At 39.5% G+C, this 13959-nt stretch overlaps 1 protein-coding gene across 1 annotated transcript in view; it reads right to left on the minus strand.

Annotated features, from left to right (window-relative positions):
- The window catches only part of LOC136857359 (transmembrane protein 117), a 132530-nt gene extending 127500 nt beyond the window's left edge, over nucleotides 1-5030 (minus strand). The window contains exon 1 of the mRNA XM_067135972.2: nucleotides 4907-5030. The gene's annotated coding sequence lies outside the window, so the exon portion shown is untranslated. The remainder of the gene's footprint in view (nucleotides 1-4906) is intronic.
- Nucleotides 5031-13959: the final 8929 nt, after the last annotated feature.

Raw genomic sequence — 13959 nt, forward strand, 5'->3', positions numbered from 1 at the left:
ATAATAAAAAACGAAACATGAAGTATAAACCCAGGATTTCTGAAGAAATCCAGGAAATGGCCAGGTCAGCCAAATTGAAAAATTCATTCACAGTCCTTGACATGCAACGAGAAGAATTTTATGATATGAGTGCAGTGGCTGATAAATATAATCAACACATCAAAGCTCAAGCTAACCAAACTAACTGCAATAAGAATGTGTAGTGCTGTCACTATTCTGACCAAGGACAACCTCAGTGGAACTGAGTAATGGGGTACGAGTTCAATCTTGAAGATAAGTTACAAAATGTGGGATATGAGATGTCTGGAGAATGTTCTGTAGTTCATTCCTTTAAACAATACAATTGGTGATACAAAACATAGACCATCTGTCTATTCTTGATTTTAAGGATAAAACATACCGCAAGTGTTATAGAAATGTATATGTCAAAGAAACAATTTACACTACATGGAAGACAACATTATTTCAATTTCGGACTCAAGTCGAAATGTATTACAGTTTTCCCTTTCAGTGCTGGTTATTTTCATGTACCACTTAGCTCGTAACGCCATAATTTCTATTTATATGTTTCCCGGCATGCGCTGATGATGAATGGGATGTCTAATAACTGATTTTCTCAGGGGTATTACTGCTTGCAGGCAAGTTACGTCAGATACGAAGAGATAACTACCAACGACCGCTCGCTGCATTGTTCCTCAGCGCCAGCCGACTAATCCGCCCTCTTGTGTTAGTAAGACTCGTTTTCAAACGCATAATAGTAGATAGATAGATAGGTAGATAGATAGATAGATAGATAATGCCTTTATTGGTGGTGAAGTTAGGGCTCAAGGCCCTCTCTTCCACTTAACCTGTAGATGAGTATACATTTACATAATTTATAATTTCGAATACAAATAAAACAAATTATATTAATAATAATAATAATAATAACAATAATAATAAAAGAAATTTAAAATACACAAAATAACGTACACTTAAATTATGTAACTGCAGTAATCCATTCATTCATCTCATTCATTCCTTCATTCACTCAACAATTATCCAACAAGTCAGCGGGATCTACCCAGCAAATGCTCGCGGCAAGCCACTTCAAACTTGCGATGAGAAGGATTGTCCCTAATGTTCGCAGGTAGCGAATTCCATGACCTAGACACAGATATTATGAAGAAGCGGTTGTACACAGCAGTGCGGTTTACAGGTATAGCAAGAGAGGACCCAGATCTTGCATTGTGTTCATGATAGGACGAGAGGTAAGAAAAAGATGAAGACAGATAGTCGGGAGTATTAGTGGAAAGTACTTTGTGCAGAAGTGATAACATGTGAAGTTCACGGCGCTGGTGCACTCGAAGCCACGACAGCTCCTTATAATAAAGTGATATATGAGCATCATATCGCAGATTAAAGATATTTCTTACGCAGCTATTCAGGATCCGGTCCAGTTTCTTGTCACTGTCGCAGGTTATTTCAGTCAACACAATGTCACAGTAGTCGAATATAGATAGTATAAGAGAGCGAATTATTTGTACTTTAAGTCGAACAGAGAATACATTAGCGTGCCGTTTCAGGGGATATAAGCATTTATTTACTTCATTACATGTGCTTATCACCTGTTGAGTCCAATTTAGGATCACAGTCATAATAATTCCTAAGTTAGTCACTGAAGTAGAGTAGGGTATGATTTTATTGCTTAAAATTATTCGGGATATGTTCTTTTGCTTGAGGGAATATAGGTTTTTACTGGTACCGATAATAATAACTTGTGTCTTATTTGGGTTCATTAATAAACTGTTTTTATCTGCATACTCACTAAGATGTTGAAGGTCGGAATTTAATTTAGTAATTGCAGTATCAATATCACTCTGTTTTGAATGATAGTAAATCTGTACATCATCCACGTGCAGAATTTAACAGCTTTTGATATATCATTAATTTGGATGATAAATAACAGTGGTCCCAGGACCGACCCTTGAGGTACACCGTGGGTCTTGCATTGCCATCCTGAACTCATATTTCCAACTGTCATTAGTTGCCGGCGATTTTCAAGGTAAGATGAAAAAAAACGAAGTGATACACTATTAAAATTTAGCTCTCGAAGTTTCTGCAGTAGTAACTGAGGATTGACAGTGACGAAGGCACTAATGAGATCTAATAATGTCAGTACAGTCACGTCCCGCTGGTCCATTGCACGTCTAATATCATCTGTCACTCGTAGTAAAGCTGTCGCAGTGCTAAGTCCTTTCCTGAAGCCGGATTGAAAGGGATTATGGAGGGAATACTTGGTAAGGTATTCAGTAACTTGTGTATAAACTAGACGTTCAAGCACCTTGGATAAGGGTGGTAGAATGGATACTGGACGATAATCTGAAGGAGAATCCAACTTGGAGCTCTTCGGGATGGGTCTAATTAGTGCATCTTTCCAAACATCTGGGAAAACTCCGTTTGTCAGGCAGTAGTTAAATATATGAGTTAGTATTGGCAGAACAGCTCCTAAGATATCCTTAATAAGCGATATACGAATGTCATCATTACCTGTGGCATTAGATGTTATAGCGTATATCACACCTTTAACTTCATTCGAGCGGACATTTCTAAAAGAGAATTGCTCATACACAGACTGCTGTTGTAACAAGGGTAGTGAACTCTTAGGGAAGGAGGTAGAGGCTATTCTTGGCCGTGCGAAATGATCATTTAAAACCTCTAGCGATATGCTTGGTACATGTTGCTCTACGGCTTTACCTATACCCTACGTGCGTAATTTACTTCATTTTTGTCTAGGGCTGTTATTGTTCATCAGTTCCTGAAAGTATTTATATTTAGAATTCCTAATTAACTGCTTGGTTCTGTTTCTAAGAATCTTGTATCGTTCGAAATCATCTGTGTCATGCGTCAGTCTGATTTGTCTATACAGTTTGTCACGACTGGCCATAGCAGATCTTGTATCGGCCGTTAGCCACGCGGAAGAATGGCGGGTGATTCTTACCTGTTTCTCTGGTGCGTGCTTGTCAAATATTTCCAGTACCAGTGAATTGAATTTATTTACTTGGAGTTAATGTTCTGAAAATTTCATATACTATCGCAAGGCAAGTTATATGCATCGTGGCGTAGTTTATTCAGGTCCATGTGTCGTAAATCTCGTGTTGTAATGTAGCGTAGTTTGTACTTAGGTAATCGTGTAGAATAACACACGTACAATAGGTCATGTGAAGAGATGCCAGGAGCAGGGATCTGTCCGTGCTTAACTACTTTTTGAGGTTGATTTGTCACAAGAAGATCAATTAAGGAATGACTTGTGCGGTCAGAGTCATGAACGTGATTAGTAGCATTTAGGGGTAAAAATTGTAGGCTGGTGATATATACATCTTCCTAACTTTAAATTTATATCACATATGTTTAGTGTTCACAGGTATCAAAAACAGCTGAGTACCTGCGCAGGATGATATTCTTTCGTTTGACAAACAATCTCTCGTAACTTATTATTGAAACCACACTAAAAGTCATGAAACTATACTGAAGTGTGCTCTTTGATCTGCTTTTATAAGCAAAATAATACTACCCTTTAATTCATATATGGAAATCCAAGGTATAAGTCAGTAGAGGAACATGTGGCATATTCTTGTTCTTTTAACAGATCGGTACAGAACTGTCTGATGACGCTGCATATGGGTACAATGATAAATTCTTTCCTATTATATTGGTAAATGCAATGAATATTCCATGAACTCTAAATTAATTTTTCAATGCGGAAATGCCCTTCTTTTATTTGATTCCGCGTAAATTCAATGTTTAGAGAAATATGGTAATCAGATGCTGTTGATGGACAGTCCCTTTCATTTTATCTCATGTTGGAACATTCAGTTTTATTTCAGTATTACTGTTAAGGAAAGTATTCATTCAGGTAACTATCTTACCTGCTTTAAGAGTTACGAAAGATATGATGGTTTTCAGACACCTTAGTTTCCCACATTAACACAATCTTGATCGAGTCTCGTGTACTATTTAATTTGTATTTAAATATACATGACTGCCGGGTAAGCTGGCCGTGTGGTTACAGTCGCGCAGCTGTAAGCTGCATCCGGGAGATAATGGGTTCAAATCCCACTGCCAGCAAATCTGAAGATAGACTTTTCGTTTTTTCCCCATTTTCACACCAGGCAAATGCTGAGACTGTACCTTAATTAAGGCCACGGCCGCTTCTCACTCCTAGGCCTTTCCTATCCCCATCGTCGCCATAAGGTCTATCTGTGAATACGTACCACTGGTATTTGGTACAGCAGCACTACAGTTGCTGCTAGTGTGTTCAGTAACCACGAATACACAGGCATAATTTTAATCTCTGGAGAATCTGGTGGGAATGCAGCCGAAGCTCGCGGACGGTATGAAGATGAGTTTCCAACTAAACACCTGCCATTTATACACGTATCTTACGAACACAGTTGCAATTAAGAGCTAATGGATCGTTCAAGCCACATACTACATGCAGGGAACTTTTCTGTAGAGTGAAATATCTGTACGTGAATAAATCGATGAATTATTAAACGTTATTTTCTGCGTCTTTGGCGTACTTTCAAATGCACCCTGTTACAGGTTCTGAACTTGTGAAGTAAAATGATTGCTATTTGTTTCACATCCCGAATACAACGCGTTGTGGCGCTCCTTTGTAAACCAGCGGTTAGACATCCCATTCATCATTATTGCATACGGGACACTTATAAGTAGAAAGTACGGGGCTGGAGCGACAACTGGTGTATGATCCAGAGTAAAATGTTTTAATAAGAATTAACCATTAAGTAACATTCGAGATACATTTTTCATTTCCTGAAAAATTTGTCACATGGCACTTAAATCGTTTCCCGCAAACACTCTTCAATTATAGAAGTTATTAATGTTACTGGAAGGCAATACTTACCCCCGTGCAGTAGCAGTCTCGCCCACAAAGGCTGGCCTGTTTTGTAAGTCTGTGAGCTTTGGTGGAATTACTGCGTATAGAGGCCGTATCGAGCACAGCTGATGTGAAAGTGGACGAGTTGGGAAGAGCTGATGGACATCCCTGAGGGGCTGAGTAAGTCAGCGGTTGCAAGACCTCCAGTTCGACCCCCTCGTCATCCTCGTCTGCATAGTGGAAGTAGTTCTCATAAATACTGGTCTTAGTGGGCGGCCTGTCGTCGTCGAAGACAGTGTCCTGGCGCTTGAGGGCTCGCGGGGATGGGGTGGGTGGCGGCGACGCCGTAGCGGCACTGCTGTAGGAGCAGGTACAGGAAGTGCAGGACGTCGTCGATGCGATGTGGCGCTTGCACGACACGGCGGGGATGGACACTACTGGAAGACAAGCTGGAGCGGGGTGGTGCTGCGCGGGTACGGGGTTGCCGATCAGCGGGTTCACGTGCAGGTTGATTACCGGGGTGCCGTCGATATGGACAGACCCTCTGGCGCTCGCATCGCCCATAGAGGAGCTGCGGGTGCTACCATCTATGTACGCCATGTGCTGCGAGACTCGGCCCCAAAAGTCCACCATGCTACAGGCCAGCGCCCCTGTCGTCTTGCAGCTGGTATTGCTGTCGCTCCGCTCCTTGTGCTGGTTATTGTTCCAGCTGTTCAAGGACAGAAGCGACTTGCGCCCAAACCCAGAAGCCATTGTTTTTATATACACTTTTTAACACTTTTCCAAAAAAATAACTTCTCAAATCACTATACAGTAGAAACTTGGAGTTCACTTGCGGTGATGTACAAATCACAGGTTGGTTTATCACTTTATATACAAAATAAATAAAGAAAGCAAAAGGTCCTGCTACAGACGAGAGAAGGAGCAGTTTTGTCTAGCCTATGCCAGTGGCGAAGAAGGCATGGCAAAACGGAGAAGGTTCATCGAACGTCATTCCTAATCCTTGCTGGATCTGGCTTTGGGGAGCACCAATTTCCTCTTCTTGTGATGTCTCCTCAGCATGTTATGAGCGGCTGGCAGCTTCAAGTCACGAACTTCCACATGAAGCGCTTCCATCGATGAGGTGAGACGGCTAGAGGCCACTGCACCTGAAAAAAAGACAAAAAGTCGGTATTACGCGAAGGTTGTTCAGAAACTACATTGTTGCCTTACTGGTCTTTCTCTCCTCTAAAACGTCTAGCAATATCCTAGTGTGTCTATTATAAGCAAACCTTTACATCATCTTTACAGTATTTTGTAAGGTACTAAAGGATTTCAATTCGTTCCGGATTCCTTATAATATTTGAACATATTTCAGGAATATTTTCAAAAATATTTTAATAAATTATTGAATCATTTACACTCCTAACCTGCAGCTACCTTTAAGATATGAAGCCTATCAGATGTATACATCCAATTGGTTTCATATTATTAATGGATATCAATGCATTTTTAAATTAATTTATATTTCCTTAAAATATTAGATTTAATTCGTATCTATAAAATCAAAACAATAAGTTTATTTGTTCGATATGCAAATCAACACGACTGCTCAGATCAGTACCAAAATGTACACCACGGCGCATGAGGAATTCGGACAGATCGTAAAATTCAAATTTGACCTCCATGTTGTAAGTGAGCATAAAACAAAAAAATATATGAAATAGGCAAAATATCAAAGTTGTCGTACAAGGATTAGACACAGCTCATTTTACATCCATCGCTGCGAGAAACAATTCTCCAAAGAATCACATTTTACGAGTAGTTTTGTAAATTCAGTGCATTAATACCATCAAGTGATTTTTAACATTACATATTTTATGAATATTACATACTTCACTGATACTTATTACATTTGTATTTACATACTCTGATATTACATACAAATGTGGACCCTAGTTATGACGTTAAAACTTAATCCGAAAAACCTGATTGTTTCACAGACAAATGCTTCTTGGAGCACCTATGCATACATACATACATACATACATACATACATACATACATACATATATGGATACATAAAAACTGTTTTGCAATTTTGCTAGTATGGGCTTTCAAATAGCTGCTCAGTTTTTCAGGCTGAACTCTGGACCATAAAAAATGAAATGCTGTGGTGTAAAACTAACAACAAGAATATGAACACACTCAGTTATTCGCAAGCATCGTTGAGCTCCATTAACAACAAGTACAATATGAATCCAACAATCGCTAGTACAATAACAGAAGCTGAAGCTGTATGTCTTGGACTTTTTTTTTTTTTTGGTCATACAGGATTTTATCGAAATGAAAAAGCAGATACTTTAGCAAAATTAGCCGCCACATCAAACATCGGAATTACATATGATGAATCTCCAGTTAAGCGACAAATCAAGAAATATATTATACACCAATCGAACAATGCATGAAAGGATCTGTTACAAGAGAACTATTCTTCCCCGAAGTTAGAGATCGACTTCAGCGTAAATTATTAGTGCCTAACTTTGTCCTAACCGGTCGAGTTGGCCGTGCGGTTAGGAGCGCGCAGCTGTGAGCTCGTATCCGGGAGATAGTAGGTTCGAATCGCACTGTCGGCAGCTCTGAAGATGGTTTTCCGTGGTTTCCCATTTTCACATCAGGCAAATGCTGGGGCTGTACCTTAATTAAGGCCACGGCCGCTTCATTCCCATTCCTAGGCCTTTCCTATCCCATCGTCGCCATGTGTCGGTGTGACGTAAAGCAAAATAGAAAAAAAAATTGTCGTAACGCAATTTCTATCGAGACGTGGAAGATTTAAATCTTACTTTGAGCGATTTAAAATCCAAATTACAGATGGATATCATTGCTTTTGTGGTTCTGTTCCTACTGTGGATCATCTACTTTTCTCCTGCCGCGTGTTTGGAATAAAAACACTTATATTTGAGTACCACCTGAACAGTTGTGACCTTGTATTTTCTAAACCACTGTGTGATATTTTCGAGAAGCCTTGTTGTTATAAGCAATTCTTAACATTCATTCAGCACATCCTTAACAAACTGAACTCTTAATCTTCCGTTTTGAAATACTTTTAAGAACTACAGCCCTAAAAAACTAGAGCCCTAATGTCCTCTTGTGAAATAGGGCTCCATAGTGTACTACATATTCAATAATAATACACACTAACTCACTACTAGCACTGCTTTGGAAGTGAGCAGAGTATTTTCTTGTGGCTCTGGAAGTGCAGTAAATTCCATGAAGCACAGTTCCTGGGATATTTCCGCAAGAACTCCAGTTTAATTTATTGCGTTCCTCTACTTCTGTTCTTCCGTCTGACCGACCACATGCTCTTACCCGCTCAAGTAAACAGCACTAGACGAGATCAAACGGCTGCGTTTAACCTGCGGCCAAACTTTAATACCCACCGACACCAGCACTGGAGTTGTTGTGATAGATTCCTGCAGTGTCCATCAGTTCAAGAACAGAGGAAAGCCTCTGATGTCGGTCTTGCTACTTCGTACTAGTGAAGTGAATGTAGCGGAAAAGAGTTCCTTCATACGGTCACTGCATTCCAGAAAACCTATTTCACAGTCAGAAACAATACCATGACAGGGTATAAAGTTGTTTACCTAGCCTTCTGTCAAATTGTTTCAAAGAAGTTAGAAGTCTTCTGAACATCTTCCTTGGTAAATTATTCAAATCCTTAATTTCTATTCATATAAACCGAATATTTGAGTCGTCTATTTGCAAAATCATATCTCAAAATTTGAAATTTAAATATTCTAAATAATTGATGATGATGATGATGATGCTTGTTGTTTAAAGGGGTCTAATATCTAAGGTCATCGGCCCATTCTAAATCATTATACAAATAAAACATTGATATTGTGTAACATTAATTAAAATGATATGTATAAACGATTAAGCAAAGAAAAATAATTCTAAATCTCATTATTTATATTTTATAAGTTTTTAAGGTTTCCTGAAAATTTAACCATTTGGAGATGGCCGGTTTGGAAATAGACAGCTCATTTGATCCAATGTTTCTTTTGAATTCCAACTTTATCTTCACTTCCTATTTTTCTATTTGCAAACACAAATAGAAAAGGATCTGCAGGTGTTCGCTATGCCCTTCTCACTGGATGTGCAAACTGTTAGACCAGAACTGCAGCTAAAACTGATTGACTTCCAGTGTGATACACAAATGAAAGATAGTGTCTGTAAATGTGATTCCACGTCATCTCTTCACTAAAAGCTGAGAACGCACCACTTTGTAGAGAAGCTCATCTCCTCAATCCCAAGTCTTCTCAGCCCAAAGTTTGCGATATTTTCATACCTAAAAACAGGCATCGTCAATCGAGAGCGAAATGCCTTCAGAGCCAGTTTGCTTCCCGCTCTCGAGGAACAAGAGCAGCTTAGCGAGCAAGTAGGGGAAGTGCATGACGTAGTACGTACTGCAGGCCAGTGGCGCAAAAGTGTAGCACATCTTCCTGGACAGGTTAGATTGCGACACGATACGCGTCAACTCATATGAGGTGACAGTAGTGTGTTTCCGTCTTTATCCTCACACCATACGACGCTCAAATATAGTCCATTAACGTTGCATTTACTATGGGAGAGAGCTCAGCATAGCGTAGGCCATCAACGCCAGCAAGTTTCAAACTTTCCTGGGAAGAGGAGTATTTAATAGTTCAAGAAAATAACACAGCAAAATGTTTAATATGTAATAAGATATTGAATCACATGAAAAAACGTTATAAGATTATAAAGAGGTTTTAATGTCACTGTATGATGATTTTGAGAGTAGATTTCACGATATTGGGGCATTAGAAAAGGATCTGCAGGTGTTCGCTATGCCCTTCTCACTGGATGTGCAAACTGTTAGACCAGAACTGCAGCTAGAACTGATCGACTTCCAGTGTGATACACAAATGAAAGATAGGTTTGTAAACACAAATAGATTGACTGAATTTTATGTTCGTTTTCCATGGGAGAGATTTCCTAGATTGTACAAATTTAATTATCAATTTCTTCTTGTAGGTATATTCGGATCAACTTATTTATGTAAACAGATGTTTTTATTAATGGAGATTTGTAAATCTAGACACGGAAGTAGGCTTGCCGATGAAAACTTGAAATCTATTTTGCGACTAGCCAGTACGCAAACGATAGTACCAAATATTGATACAATACTATCAAAACGAGCCCAAAGGTCCCGTGATGGAGTACACCAGTGATATGTTTCAGTTCGCGTGTTTAATTTGTTATCATAGTCATAAATGCCATACAAATATTGAAATGCATGTTAATGAGAGTGCAAAGACTATGTACAAATCACATAAACTGTATTTTATTTCGGTAAATGTACGTGTCCCAAAGCTTCAGTTAATCGTGAAAATGTATTTATTCAGGAAATATTGCACACTGCTGTATATTTACATTGTCAATGAATAATTTGCTTGTCCTGTTATGCTCTGTAATCTGTGTCCTGTTCGCCTCACATGATCCATGCTCCAAATTATTATTATTATTAATATTATTATTATTATTATTATTATCATTATTATTATTACTATTATTATTAAAAAAATTTCATATGGTAACATTTCCGAGCGGCAAATACAGTACGGCCACGGTATGCAACCCGCCTGTCCGCTGCTCTCTTGTCACGTGACAGACAGCCGTCCCGAGCAGAGCAAGTAACACCAGCTTTCTAGAGCAACTACGTGATGACGTCTGCCTAAAAAGAATGCCACCAAAACTTATTCATTTATGGCAAGGATACATTGTTGGACTTACAGCCTTTCAATGACAGAGTGTTTTATTATGTTTATTTATTTACTGCGCAATGGAGGATTTCTAAACCCAATTACAGCGGCAATTGTTTACATACGTTTATTTTTCAATGTTTCGATTTAATCTAATAACCTAATATCTGTACTATTTTAATATTAGATTTTCATTGAGAAAGGAACAATATTTCATATGAAATCTAATTTAATCTTTACAAGAAAGAGTAAAATAAAAAATAAAAATCCTTTTTTCATATCTAAACTATTATTTTATTCTGGTTCTAACACTTATAATTATGGTATAGGGCTTAATGCAGAATGTTTAAAATACATTTTGTGGTTCAAATCAGCATTACAAGTTATTTAGAGAGTTCAGTCAATGGACAGGTATGATGCAGCTCTCCATCCCACCCTAACCAATGTTAACCTTCATTTCTACGTAACTACTACATCCTACATCTCCTCTAATATTTTTGCCATATGTATGGCTTTGCCTACCCCTAATGTTCTTACCGCCTACGCTCCATTCAAAAACTAACGGAACAAGTCTTGGATATACTAAGATGTGCCCCTTCCTCTGATCAAATATCGCCAAATCGTTATCTCACCAACTCGATTGAGTATCTCTTCATTTGTGACTCGATCTACCCTTTTCGCATTCAACATTATGATGTAACACCACATTTCAAAATGGTATATTCTCTTGTATTCTAAGCTAGTTACTGTCCATGCCTCCGCTTGTCACTTGTAAATAGTCGAAGTGAAAAAATAAATCTTAAGAAAGGCCTTTCTTGCATTTACTGTGTGCCTTAGTTCCGTCAGCGTTAGTTATTCATGTGCTCCCTTCAAGACTTCATTTCCTAATCTAATATTTCCAGCGTCACCTGGCGCGTTATGATGAAGCTCACAGACGTGTCACCCGAGGGAACATCCCTGTATTATCTACTCAGAGCGGAGACACGCGTCAAGGACGAGAAAGTTTAACTGGGGCAACCCTCCACCGCCCCACCAGTCCTCTATACATCTAGTACGATAGTAGCCAACCCGGAGGAAGTACCCGTTCTCTTATCGCTTTAAAATAGATCGCCGAAGAAATGTTCAATGTTCGACAGGGGATAGTTAAAAATATTATATAACATACAAGCCCACTTTGTCAAGGTTCAATTAGTCCGGACTTGACTTAATCCTGACAGCCCTTTAATAATAATATATCAATGGAATTACAATTTCAGATCCATGATTTTCAGTTTTGCGTCTACTGTCAATGATACAAAATCGTCAACTTGGATTAACTCGTGGAAGAAACGTTTATTAAATGAAGAGGTTGAGCCAGATACGGCTGTATTACAAATAGTTTCCCGCTGCTTTCCTCACTGAGCTAGACGTTGCTATTGCATATCAATCTGCCAAGCCCACTGAAATGCCTGCACCAACCGACCCTATGAGCAATATTTTCACACCATTCATAAGAGGGACTGGCTGCATAAGGAATGGCATTACTAGCATCGCTCATACCGCAGTCACTATCATATTGTCAAAGTCAAGGATGAGACTGATACAAGTCAAGGAAAGTAACAAGTTTGTTGTAGTTCATACTAGAGGACAATGTGCACTATAAACACTGTGTCTCCCCAAAAATTGATCTAGGCTTACAACGTGTTTCACAATAAACCCTCGATAAAACGTTCCCGTTTATAACGCTAACTCGAGTAACACGTTCTTTTCGCATTATACCTAGATATTTCCCATACGATACCATTATAAAACACCCCGTTATACCGTGTTTTTAAGGAATATTTTCAGTTAATTGTTAGCAAAGTTCGGGAGAACGGAAAAGGTTCTTCGTCCTAAGTGTACCCACATACCTAAAGAACACTGTGAACTTTGCCTGGAACGAAATACTGGGTACAGTAGGTCGACTTTTAGATCTCGAAATCATATTATCTTAATCTTCAGTGTACACGGAGTACACAGATGGAACAATGCTGTAAAGGCGCGGAGAGGGCAGTATAGGAATTCTTGAAACCAAGTTGTCACATACCCACGTAGAAATTATGGACAAGGGAGTGAGAGAACAAGACTTCTCATCACATCTCTGGACAATTCTAAGATTTCCTTCTTTTTTTCTTTTTTCTTTTGTTTTTGTTTTTGCTATTTGTTTCATGTCGCACCGACACAGATAGGTCGCATGGCGATGATGGGATAGGAAAAACCTAGAAGTGCGAAGGAAGAGGCCGTGGCCTTATTTAAGGTACAGCCCCAGCATTTGTCTGGTGTGGAAATGGGAAACCACGGAAAACCAGGGCTGCCAACAGTGGGGTCCGAACCCACTATCTAAGATTTCCTATTGCGTCCTGTGTACTGAAGCCCTTCTATTATGAGTATGGAAAGGAAAGAGCTTTCCTTATGTCATAAATTAGAACATTTATGGAAGTGCGGTGATAAACACCAATCTTAACCAGAAACAGCTCGTTGATTCGTTTTGTGCGACCGCTTATACGGCTAGACCTACTCCTTGAACGTACGGCAAACACGGATTACTCTGTACATGCGATGTACTTCCAGGACTTCGTTCACTTGTATCCGGACATGTCTTCACGGACGGAGTGAGTGTTGGATGCTCGTTCGTCGCCAATCCTATCAGCATCATGATCTCGCTTCCTAATGTCTCTAGCGGGTATACTGCAGAGATCTTCGTCGTTTTGAAGTTTGCGCTAAATCAAGAAGTAGACAAATTTCTCATGTGTACCTAAAACAGACACTGGTGCAGCGGATTCATGACCTTCTAGCCAGGCTGTGAGGTGCTGGTACTAGAAACACTTTCGACTGGCTTCCATGCCACCTGGGGATTGAGGGGAACGCAGTTGTGAATGAAGCTGGAAAGGAAAGGTATATTTGTTCTCAGCTACGTCCTGGCGTCCTGGGAATCAGAGTGCCTAGCTATCCGAACTCCAAACAAGCTGAAGGCAATTAAGAAGACAACTGCCGTCTAGTGGTCCTCTTTCCGACCTTCACGGAGAGAGGCCTTAGTATTATGATCATGGAATATCTGCACACGCTTATCTCCTAAAGATAGAAGGCGCCCCAATGTGTATTTGTGGTGCCGACTTCGCCGTGGCCCACATCCCTACAGACTGCACCGATCTCTCTGGCGTAAGACGGAATCTTGGTCTGCAAGAGACGCTCGAACTCATACTAGCGGATGACGAGAATACTGCTGATCTCGTCATTCCCTTTATGTGTTAGAGTGGATTAATAAAGAGCGCATACATTTCAAGCATTCTGTTACTGAAG

Source organism: Anabrus simplex, chromosome 1 (assembly GCF_040414725.1).
Source record: "Anabrus simplex isolate iqAnaSimp1 chromosome 1, ASM4041472v1, whole genome shotgun sequence".
NCBI classification, from domain to species: Eukaryota; Metazoa; Arthropoda; class Insecta; order Orthoptera; family Tettigoniidae; genus Anabrus; species Anabrus simplex.